The sequence below is a fragment of the Ochotona princeps genome, chromosome 19, assembly GCF_030435755.1.
Source record: "Ochotona princeps isolate mOchPri1 chromosome 19, mOchPri1.hap1, whole genome shotgun sequence".
NCBI classification, from domain to species: Eukaryota; Metazoa; Chordata; class Mammalia; order Lagomorpha; family Ochotonidae; genus Ochotona; species Ochotona princeps.
The window spans coordinates 35,549,264-35,560,617 of record NC_080850.1 but is presented as its reverse complement, the minus strand read 5'-3'; the positions used below and the strand labels follow the sequence as shown (position 1 = coordinate 35,560,617).

At 49.3% G+C, this 11,354-nt stretch overlaps 1 non-coding gene across 1 annotated transcript; it reads left to right on the top strand.

The window, feature by feature from the left end:
- The first annotated feature begins 11,117 nt into the window (after positions 1 to 11,117).
- Positions 11,118 to 11,259, top strand: LOC118760157 (U4 spliceosomal RNA). The gene has a single exon (XR_009247242.1). It is a non-coding gene; the product is annotated as a U4 spliceosomal RNA (small nuclear RNA).
- The last annotated feature ends 95 nt before the right edge of the window (positions 11,260 to 11,354 follow it).

Genomic DNA, 11,354 nt, shown 5'->3' with positions numbered 1-11,354 from the left:
CAGGCTGAAGCCTCCGGGTCTCCCCTTGTAGGGGTGACCAGCACCTACTGCCCCCAGAGGTTAAAGGTAGCAGGAAGATGGCGCAGAAGGGCCTCAGCTGAACCTGGTGCTCGATGCACCGTGTCAAAGGCGGAGGCTTCACTCTGCCCGCCATCCATAGTTCATGTTCACCACCCCCTTGAGGAAGAATCATGCTGTTTTGTTTTGTTTTGTTCCCACTGTGGAACATCCCAATGGCTTAGTTAAAAAATAGTAACCCAGGCTTTGGAGATTCTTCCACAATTGGGTGCTCTTAAAACCGTATTACCTGGACCTGGCACGATGGCCTAGCGGCCAAAGTCCTCGCCTTGAACGTGCCGGGATCACATATGGGTGTCGGTTCTAATCCCGGCAGCTCCACTTCCCATCCAGCTCCCTGCTTGTGGCCTGGGAGAGCAGTCGAGGACGGCCCAAAGCTTTGGGACCCTGCCCCCGCGTGGGAGAGGCGGAAGAGGTTCCTGGTTCCCGGCATCGGATCGGCGCGTACCGGCCCGTTGCGGCTCACTTGGGGAGTGAAACATCGGATGGAAGATCTTCCTCTCTGTCTCTCCTCCTCTCTGTATATCCGACTTTCCAATAATAATAAAACCTTTTTAAAAAAATCTTAAAAAATATATTACCTGATGAAAAAGTCCCCTAGCCAAAAATAGCCACCGTCTAGCAGTGAGCCCCTGGTTCTTGTAAAAACATGCATGGAGCTCCTGTGTGTGAATGTGACTGGAAATTGGGCCTGAACCAGACAGCCAGGGCCCAGGCAGGACAAAGCCATGTGTGAAGTGCTCTCAGAAGGCCTTGGACCCATGACCCAGCTCAAGCGAAGGCAGCAGTCATCTGAGAGTCCCATGCCTGCCCCCACCCTGCTGCGGGATTGTGCAACTGCCTGGCCCTACCTGCCCTGCCTGAGAAACATGACCCGCCCCCTGCCAGGAGGCTGAGGCGCCAGGCTCAGCCAGCCACAGGCACGTGATGGGATCCCTGACACCAGGAAGACAAAAGCCGTTTCCACCCCAGGCCCCCCGAAGGAAACCGGAGCCCAAGCTCCCCGGAGATAGGTCTGGGCAAGGAGGCCAGGCAGCTCCTTGGGTTACCAGGTCTTTATCTACCAGCCGCAGTGTCCGATGTCTGCCAGGTGCCTCTGCCGATGATGGCAGATGAAAGGCCTCCTGCACCTCCTGTGTTGGCTCCACAGCCCAGCCTTGTCCTCCACAGGTCTCCTGGGCCTGGTCCCTTCCCCACCACCCCAGGGGGTGTTCAGGGTGGCACCTTAAAAAACACCTGCTGGGCATTGTGGTGCAGTTTTAAGCTGTAGCTTGTGGGGCCTATATCTGATTCAAGTCCTGGCTGTTTGCTTCCCATCCCACTAACTTTCCCAATGCACCTGGGAAGGCAGAGAAAGATGGCCCAGATGGTTGGGCCTCTGCCGCCCAAGAAAGGTTCACATTGGCCCCAGCCTCACTGTTATCGCCTCCGGGAATAAACTAGCAATGGAAGATATTTCTCTCTCTTTAAATAAAGAAATCAATAGATCTTAGCAGGCTGGGGGATGGATAAGGGACAGTGCTGGATGAGCAGGACTGGGCAGTGCTGGGTGACGGCTAGCCCAGCACCTGGCACAGGGCCCAGCATAAAGAAGGTGGATGTTTTTCCAATCACCTGAGAACCCTCACATTAGAATTGCAGAGGAGTGCTTGCTTTAAAAAGGGAGATTCCATTTGCTTGTATGCATTTATTCCCTCAGGAAAGATAAACAGGAAGTTGGAGGCCTCAGGAGATAGGTCATGATTTTTCAGTTCATACTCCCCTCTGCCTTTGGATGTTGACTCAGGGGAATGTGTTAGATATTTTCAGAATTTTATTAGTTTTATTTGAAAGGCAAAATCACAGAGGGAATGGGAACAAGGCATCTTCCATCTATAGGCTCACTCCTCAGATGGCTGCAAAAACCAGAGCTGAGCTGACTCCAAACCATGAGCTAGGACCTTTGTCCAGGTCTCCTTTGTGTGTACAGGGCCCAAGGGCTTGGGCCATCCTCTTTTGCTTTCCCAGGACACAGATGAGAGCTGGATCAGAAGTGGGGGGATGGGCCCGGCACCATGGCCTACCAGCTGAAGTCCTCACCTTGAACACGCCAGGATCCCATATGGGTGCCGGTTCTAATCCTGGAAGCTCCACTTCCCATCCAGCTCCCTGCTTGTGGCCTGGGAAAGCAGTCGAGGACGGCCCAAAGCTTTGGGACCCTGCCCCCGCGTGGGAGACCTGGAAGAGGTTCCTGGTTCCCAGCTTCGGATCGGCGCAGCACTGGCCGTTGCACTCACTTGGGGAGTGAATCATCAGACGGAAGATCTTCCTGTCTGTCTCTCCTCCTCTCTGTATATCTGACTTTGTAATAAAAATAAATATTAAAAAAAAAAGTGGGGGGACTAGAATTGGTGCCCATATGGGACGTTAGCACCATAGGCATAGGATTAACATGATGCACTATGGTGTTGCCAGCAGGGAGCGGGTAGGACTGCTCAGACATGTGTTCAGCGCCACATTTCCTAGCACACCCCCACCTTGCCTCATGTCCTCCCTTCAAACAGGTCCCAGATCTGGGACTGCGGAGCACAGTGAATGACACATGTGCCCACTGGTTCCTCACCCACCTGCCTACCTGAGTCCCCTCAGAATGTGTGAATGTACATGTGGGTGCAAGGGTAGGGGCTGTGGCAGGGTGACCACAGCAAGCTGAAGTATCATTTTTATTTCCATCTCCCTAGACATTGTATCATGAAAACCCTTTGTGCTCAAGAGATTTGGGGGTGGGGGAGAGCTGTGCCAGAGGGTGCTGTAGGAGCTACCACTTTAGGTCTCTGAGAGGGATCCTCTCCCAAATCCTCAAATGCTGGCAAAGAAATTCGGACCCCTAGACAGGTCTGGGACCGCTGGGCATGGAGACAATCTCTGCCTTGGTCAATGGGTAAGGCTTTTGTTTCTCTTTGAAAGATTTATTTATTTGAAAGGCAGAGTTTTAGAGCAAGAGGAGACAGAAATTCAGATCTTCCATGTACCAGTTCACTCCCCAAATGGCCCCAACAGCCAGGGCTGGACTAGGCTGAAGCTAGGAGCTTCCTCTAGGTTCTTCCACATGGATGCAGGGGCCCAAGCACCCGGGCCATCCTCTGCTACCCTCCCAGGCCTTAGACAGGGAGCTGGATCAGAAGTGGAGCAGCCAGGACACTAGCCAGCACCCATATAGGATGCTAGCACTGCAGGAGGTAATTTAGCCTGGTGTGTCACAACGCCAGACCGTTTTCTTCCCTAAAATTTATTTTTTTGAAAGGCAGAATCACACACACACACACACACACACACACACACTCACACACAGAATTTCCAATCCATTGGTTCAGTCCTCAAATGGCCACAACAGGCCAGAGCTGCTCTGGCTCATAGCTAACAGCCAGGAGCTCCGGCTGGGTCTCCCATGTGAGTGTAGGGGCTCTAGCAGTGGGGCTACCTTCTGCTGTTTTCACAGATGCATTTCAGGATGCTGGACTGGAAATTGAACAGCTGGGACTTGAAACAGCATCCACATGGAATGCTGGCGCTGCAGACAGCAGCTTAATGCGATACGCCACAGCACCAATCCCCAAAAAGAATGTTTATAGCAGCTTTATTCCTAACAGGCAAATTTTAGAAGTAACAAATCCATCACCTATAAAATGAAATAAACTGTTGTATATTCATATAACAGGATCAAACAAGAGTATTTGCTATATAAGCCAATTTAAATGAAGACCAATAAAACAGGCAAAAGCTATTCATTCAACATTTATTTGAAAGGCTCAGCTACAGAACAGATTTTTTTTCAGCCACTGGTTCACTCTCCAAATGGCTGCAATAGCTGGAGCTGGGCTTAACTGCAGTCAGCAGCCAAAACTTCATCCAGACCTCCCACATGGGAACAGGGGCCCATTTATCTCTTGCCTTCCCAGGTACTTCAGCGGGGAGCTGGACTGGAAGTGTAGCAGCTGGGATCTGGACTGGCACCCATATAGGATGCCAGTGTCACAGGCGGTGGCTTTACTTGCTATGCCACAATGATAGCTTCAGACAAAAAATTAGTATAGAGTGAGAAAAGACAAAATAAGGTACCTGACAGATGAACAACTTTCTGGGATGATAGACTTTTATATCTTGAGTCATTGGTGGGTTCACGGGTGAATGTATCCAGAGAAGCCAAGGAGCTGGCATTATAGGGTATAGTCTCTCCTCATGTGGCTGCCCAGCCAAGCTCGTGGACTTTGCAAGATATTGGGGGAAGTGGGAAGCTAGAGGATTCCTGCAAGGCCCCTGCCCACCCAGGAGTCCAGTCTTGGAGCAAAGCCATAGTAAGGGCACTTACTATTTGCCGCTGATCAATGTAAAGTTTCCACCGGGGGCTGTGGGGACCAAGCACCACTCTCAGGAAGACGCTATTGGAAGCTTGAGGCAGAACACACAGTCTGCACCTAAGTCGCAGAAGAGAGAGCATCTTGTCCCACATGTGCACCCCACAGCATGAGATCCACAACTCCAGCTGTGTCAGACTGTCTTGCGATGCCACAATGGGGACAAGGAGTGCATAGCAATGAGACAGCAGAGGTAAGCTCTTCCCTATAGCCTCGTCATTTCCCAACCACACAAGGATGTTACTGTTATTTCTAAGATTCCAAGGCCAAACAGCAGAAAAGGAGGTGGGATCTAAACTCACCATAGACAAGTCTGAACCCCCAGAACTCTCACCCTAGACAAGTGGAAAAGATAGCAGGAATACAGGAGTAACCTTGAGCACCCAGAGAGGCACCATTTTTGGCCCAGGCAATGGGGAGGACAGGACTGACCAAGAATAATCACCAGGTTGGCTCTGGCCAGCAGATGGCGCCAGAGGCCATGGCCATCCTAAGGATGCGTTTTCCAAGCTTGCCCTGCTGAGCTGGCCCTCTTGCTGGGCACTTTTGACAGGTTGCCTTTTTTCTCATTAGAATCTTGGTCTGGCCGTCAGAAGCCAGTCACCAGCACAGCTTGAGCCCCCACTGACAGGGTGGCCCTGGAAGGAGTGTCCAGCCTGCTGGGCCACCTTGTCCTTCTGAAACTGAGGGTTCAGTTAAGCCCTGGCAGAAGAGTTAAGCAGGCAGTCACAGGGCAGCAGAGTGCAGCAGAGGGCTCCTTTCAGAGGAGAAAACAATGGAAGACATGACACTTAGCCTCTGGCTCAGTCCCCACCCCCAACCTCTCTGTTCCTTTGGACTCACAGGAGACCCTGACACCAACTTGTCATCTGGAGCCAGCCAGTAAAGTGATGTATCTGCAACTCCAGGCAGGACTCCAGTGTCAGAACATCTTTGTGACCAGGCCGGGGGTGACACTGCTGCAGTGAGGCCAGGCATGCCCCAAGCTCATCCTGCAAGGCCAGGCACCAGCTTGTGTGGCCACGAGCCAGGAATTCCTGTGTGTCATGGGGCCATGTGGCCAGGCTTCTCCACAACTCTGGAATGCAGGCCCAGCAGACAGACAGAAGGGAATCCTCACAGTGTACACCTAGGGCATCATGGAGTAGTCCCCAAGAGTCTCTTTGGCTGGTTCAAGTCCCAGCTGCCCCAGTTCCGATCTAGCTCCCTGCTAATATGAGGAAACAGAAGATGGGATGGATCAAGTGCTTAAGCCTGTCACCCAGGTGAGACACCATAATGGAATTCCAGGCTCATGGTTTGGGCCTGGCCCAGCAGATGGAGACAGGTCTGTCTTTCCCCCCTTGATACTTGGCAGTTCAAACAGATCAGAAAACATGGGGGGGCAGAGGTTGGGCAAGCACTTACAGTGACCTGGAGGTCAAATGATTGAAAACATAGAGCCCTGTGTCTTTGCTGCTGGGGAGAATCCAATGAAGGCAGTCAAGATGACAGGGGCAGCTGCAGAAAGGTAAGTGGATGTGATGACAGAACAAACACTAATTGTGCTTTGCAGGACTCAAAGGCGAGGTACAGGGTAGGTGTCAGCAATCTGAGAAGAGGCTGTGTGAATCAGTACTATTGAAGCCTGAGAAAGAAATCTTCAGAAAGGGGACTCTGGCAGCCACCACAGCCTCCTTGGCAGCTGTACAAGTCCACACCAGCACCGCTGTGTCCATTTTTCAGCTCAGGTGCAAGCCACGAGTGCTGGCCAGAGGACTGAGCTCAGGCTGGACAGCCACAGGCTCCCATTCTGCAACTTCCCTTAACAAAGGTCCCTCTTCTGGACCAGCGGCTGAAGGCAGATCTGCAGGGATGTTACTGGGCTTTGGTCAGAGTCGTTCTGCAAACCACACTTCCGTTTGCTCTTTCAGAACAAGCGGCTGTCATCATGTGATAAATAGCTGAGTGGTGAGAGATGGTTGCTCATCAGCTCCAGGATTCTTCACCAGGGGCCACCAACCATGTGGCTAGACCCAACAGGACAGTGAATTCTAGTTAAATTTAAAAGCCACCCTAACAGTGTAGGCTTGTGACAGTGTTCAAAGTAGTGGCTGGCATGTCCACATGTGGTACTGGACTGAGCAGGTTCAAATGCTGGTCATTCCTGGTTCCAGCTTCCAGATGGGATGCACCCCTGGCAGGCAGGAAGTGATGGTTTGGGTGGCTGGGGCCCCACCACCCATGTTAGCATGTAAATCTATACTGACTGGCCCTGCTGTGGCTGTTAAGGAACCTGCAAAGTGAACCAGCAAATGGGAAATTCATTCCTGTCTTTCGAATCGTTAAAAACAAACAAGCAAACAGAAAAATCTAAAGCTACCACATCAGCCAGAAAAATCATTCACAAATTTGAGCTGTGTGGTAATACACACAACAGTACACGCACACTATGGCAACCAAGGACTGCTTCGATCCTCTTGCATTTGGCTTCTTCAGAGAACGTTACTCCTAATCTGACTTTCGTATGTCATGAGAAAGTTCCGTAAGGGAATTGGGTCTTATGCACGGTGTATTTATTCTTTGTGCCTAACAGCTGGCACAGAGAGAATGCTGAGCAGTTGCTGAGTGTTTCAACCCGTTTCCTTGTTGGCCCTTTCAGAGGCTGCCATTCCTTTTAAGAATCTCGGCTAACACAGAAAAATAGTGAAGGAAGATCCCAGAAGAGCTGATATGACCCAAAAATTTCCCTGCACTGCTCTGCTGCCTTGCCAGGCACCACAGGACAGTGGGTGGTCCTGCAGGAAATAATGGTCCCAAACTCTCCATCATCACCCAATCATGTGCACCTGTGATGCCCGCGCACCTCTCCCCATCTCCCCAACAGCCATTCCAGTGCTATCCAACCACTGGGCTCAGCAGGTGTCTGGGTGTGGCTTCCTGACCCCATGGACATTTCTCTAAGCCCTGCTGTTGGAGCCTCACAACTCCTACATCCTTGCCTTTTTTCTTCTTCGCCAGTTTTTACTACCTCTGATCTCAGACCCACACTGTCCTTTGTCAACTTTAAATGCCTGGGGTCTTGAGACAGGAGCATGCAGCACAAGGCATGGCATGTCAGACTCAGTGCAAAGGCTGCTTCCTGCTGACCCAGCAAGCTAGTCTCCAGCCATGAGATTCATATGCATCCTGTTACCAGCCACCACTCCAGGATCCCAGCTGACCATCAAGCAAGGACCTGGCTTCTGTACAGCTCATGAGGGTGGAAAGGCTCTTCCTAGGCCTGCACCTGATGGGCACTGCCCACTGATGGTGACCAATCATTCTAGTTTGGGAACTGAAATCTCGGACTCCCAGGAAACACTCAAGTCCTAGGCAAACCAGGCTGCTCTGGGCTGGGTCCACACATACTGCCTCCCTGTTTAACTTCTAATTGCTTCAAGACCCAGCATACTTTTCTACTCACTGGTGTTGCTTGTATTTAAAAGGACCAGAGAGGGTACTGTGGAGGAGCAAATGAAGCCGCATCTCAGGATGCAGGCACCCCTATCAGAGGGAAGACTCCCAGCTACTCTGCACTTTCAATTTCTAGCTCACGCAACTGGGACATGGGTGGGAAAATGCCAGGTGACAAAGAGCTGGCATGCAATTTCATTCCTGACTATGCCTGTCAGCCTCAATAGCCACCTGGATCCCAGCAGTTTTGTGCAGAAGCCCGTGATGAAATAGAGGAATGATTCCACTGCATGAATTGTCAGGAGGGGATCAGGGTGTGCAGCTCCATATATTAGCTCCTTAAAGAATCCATGGATTTTCCTTAAGGTTATCCATCAACTCAGGTCCTCTGGGAAAACTCTTCCAACTGGAGAACTGTAGTGGCCAAGGCAGTCCATCTGGCTGAAACAGATGCCATTGAGACGCGGGGGTTGGGGGTGGGGGGGGCAGTCCATGAACTCAGAAAACACAGGAACCACAATACCAGAGTTGAGCCAGTAAGCCAAAGGCCCTCTGTGGAGGCCTCCCTCACTTCACTTCCCCAAAGGCCTGCCACACATGTGGCTCTGACATACAGGTCAGTCACACTCACAGGTCACAGCCTCTAGCCCTAAGCCCCAGAACCTCTTGCCCAACCTCTTCAAATATCAGTGGCTGTGGCTAAGACTGCCAGCAAAAGCAAGAAAATCAGACAGCTTCTGGGAAGTAGGGAATTTTGGGGTCAGGATACTGGAGCAGAACATTCCCTGCCATTCTACACTGTGTTGAGACAATAAAACAAACCCCCAAAAAATCTTCTATTCACATTCTTGGCCCGACTTTACAGACCCCGACTTCTGATGTCTGCAACAGGAGTACTCTCCCCAGGATCCAGCAAAACTTGATAAATCCAAGACCCAAAATCATCAGTAAGATTTTAAAGAAATCCAAAGCAGAGGGTAATTCAAGGGTTACACCATTAGCAGGTCTTGCAGCACCTGCCCTTTCTGGGATGCCTCACTGCCACTCCCCAAATCTTGGCTCCTATTTGTTATATACACTTCCTATCCTTTTTCTATACATTCAGCCCTGACCTCAGTAAGGCCCACTCTTCATGAGGCCTACAAATATCTGATCATCAGCCCCGGCCCTGCTCGCTCCCCTGCCCAAGAAGTTCTATTACTAAAGCATCATCAAAACAGCCCACTTCTCACTTGTCAGGCTGAATGTGGAGCCTTCAACAGTCCCGGGCACTCCCACCAGCTTGAATTAGACTTTTGACTTATAGGCTTCCTGATGTTCTTACAAAAATTGGATTCCAGTGAAGTATGGGTGGTTGAGCTCACCTCTTGGGAGCTGTACAAATATTAGGGGAAAAATAACGGACAGGCAATCGATGGCTGCGTTAGCATCATTACAGGCAGGCAAAACTATCAATGAGTCCAGCTACTTCTCCCAGGCCTGTTGAAAATAAACACTTACACTTCATCTTTAACCACAAGGGCTAGTTGTTATAACAGGGTGCAGTCTTTCCCTGGATTCACTCATTAATTAATTCTCATATCTTGGGAGAGAGTTCTGGCCCATACTTCACAGTGACAACAAGCCAACTATTACTTTCTGTTCCACTCATAGCTATTCAATCTTTACATATTTGACTTTCAAATCCAAACATCTACACTTTCCTTATCTCAAATTTATACACCAGCTGACAAAAGCTAACCTTTTTACAAGTCATCAATGCCTGCAAACCCAAATTGCTATTTTAGCAAGATCTCAATTTTTTGTGAGCACCACTACTCCCATATGGATTTTCAGTTTGTGGAAATCTTATACCATGAAATAATTAAGCATGGATTTCAAGCCATTTTGCACCCAAAAACCTCATTTCTTAAAATCCATTTCCACATAAACTTTTTGAAAAATTTTCAAATAAAAATAAATAAAATGTACTTAGTCTTAACACATAAACTGTAACTATCATGATGAACATTCATGCCCAAAAAAGCTTGCAAAGGCTGAAACATATTAAATAACCTGAGACAAGATTAAGATAGCTTTGGCACATGGGAAGAGACTCTATCTTAAAGCAAACAAGTCTGATACTAAATCCATTTCTAGAACACAAAGCCAGGAATAGCACAGGTAGCATTCACTACTGTAACAGAGCCATGTGTACATCTAAATGTTCTAGCAAATCTTACACCATTACCCATTATCATGGTTGCACAACAGCAGTGAGGTTAAGTCCCTAAGATGTTAGAATCACTTGGGAAACAAACAAAAACACACCAACCTATCTATGCCTGAGCCCTCCTCCAAAGAATGTTGACCATACTTATCTTCATAGGCACTGAAGTTGAGAATCACATAAGGAAAAATTGTTTCCTTATTAAGTTACATCTCTGAAAATAACCCAATATCGTCTATTTAAAAAATAACTACCGGGCCTGGTGCGGTGGCCCAGTGGCTAGGACCCTTGCCTTGAATGTGCCGGGATCCCATACAGGTGTTGGTTCTAATCCCAGCATCCCAAGTTCCCATCCAGCTCCCTGCTTGTGACCTGGGAAAGCAGTCAAGGATGGCCCAGGACTCGGCACCCATGTGGGAGACCTGTAGGAGGCTCCTGGCTTCAAATTGGCGCAGTTCCTGCCTTTGCAGTCACTTGGGGAGTGAATCATTGGACGGAAGATCTTCCCCTCTGTCTTTCCCCCTCTCTGTGTATCTGACTTTGTAATAAAAATAAACAAACCTTAAAAAAACAACTGCCACCACTGGAGTGAACATTGTGGCAACCATGAATTAAACTGCCCCCTGCAACACTAGCATCCCACGTGCACACTGGCTCCCATCCCTACTACTGCACTGCCCATGCAGCTCCCTGCTAAAGCACCTGAAAGGCAGCAAGGGATGGCTCAAGTACTTGGGCTGCCATACTCATTTCGCAGACGTGGAAGAAGCTCCTGGCTTCTGCCTGGCTGTCACAGAAGTCTGTGGACTGAACCACAAGATGCATGATCTAGCTTTCCCTCTCTCTGACTGTAACTATGCCTTGCAAATATTTTCATTTTGAGGTCTGAAGTAGTCTGCTCCAAGTCTTGACCAATGTTTATTTATAGAGTAACAAGATTTCTCAAGGTTTTTCAGGAAAATCCTAAAGTGTTACTAGCAGAGAAATCAACAGTATCATCCAGCTTTGCACAGTGGCAGTATCTTAGCCAATGAGGTTTATCTGAGGCACGACTATTGTTAATTGAAAACAGTATCACCCAGTCAATTTAGTGATTTTCATCCAACAAGGATAACAGATATGCAGGGGAAATCACTTAGGAACCAGACTTTTCCTACCCATTTCCTAAGTGGGCAGGAGCCTAACACTTTCCAGTGGAGACAGTCAAGGCCCATTCTCTACCAGTGGATAACTATGTC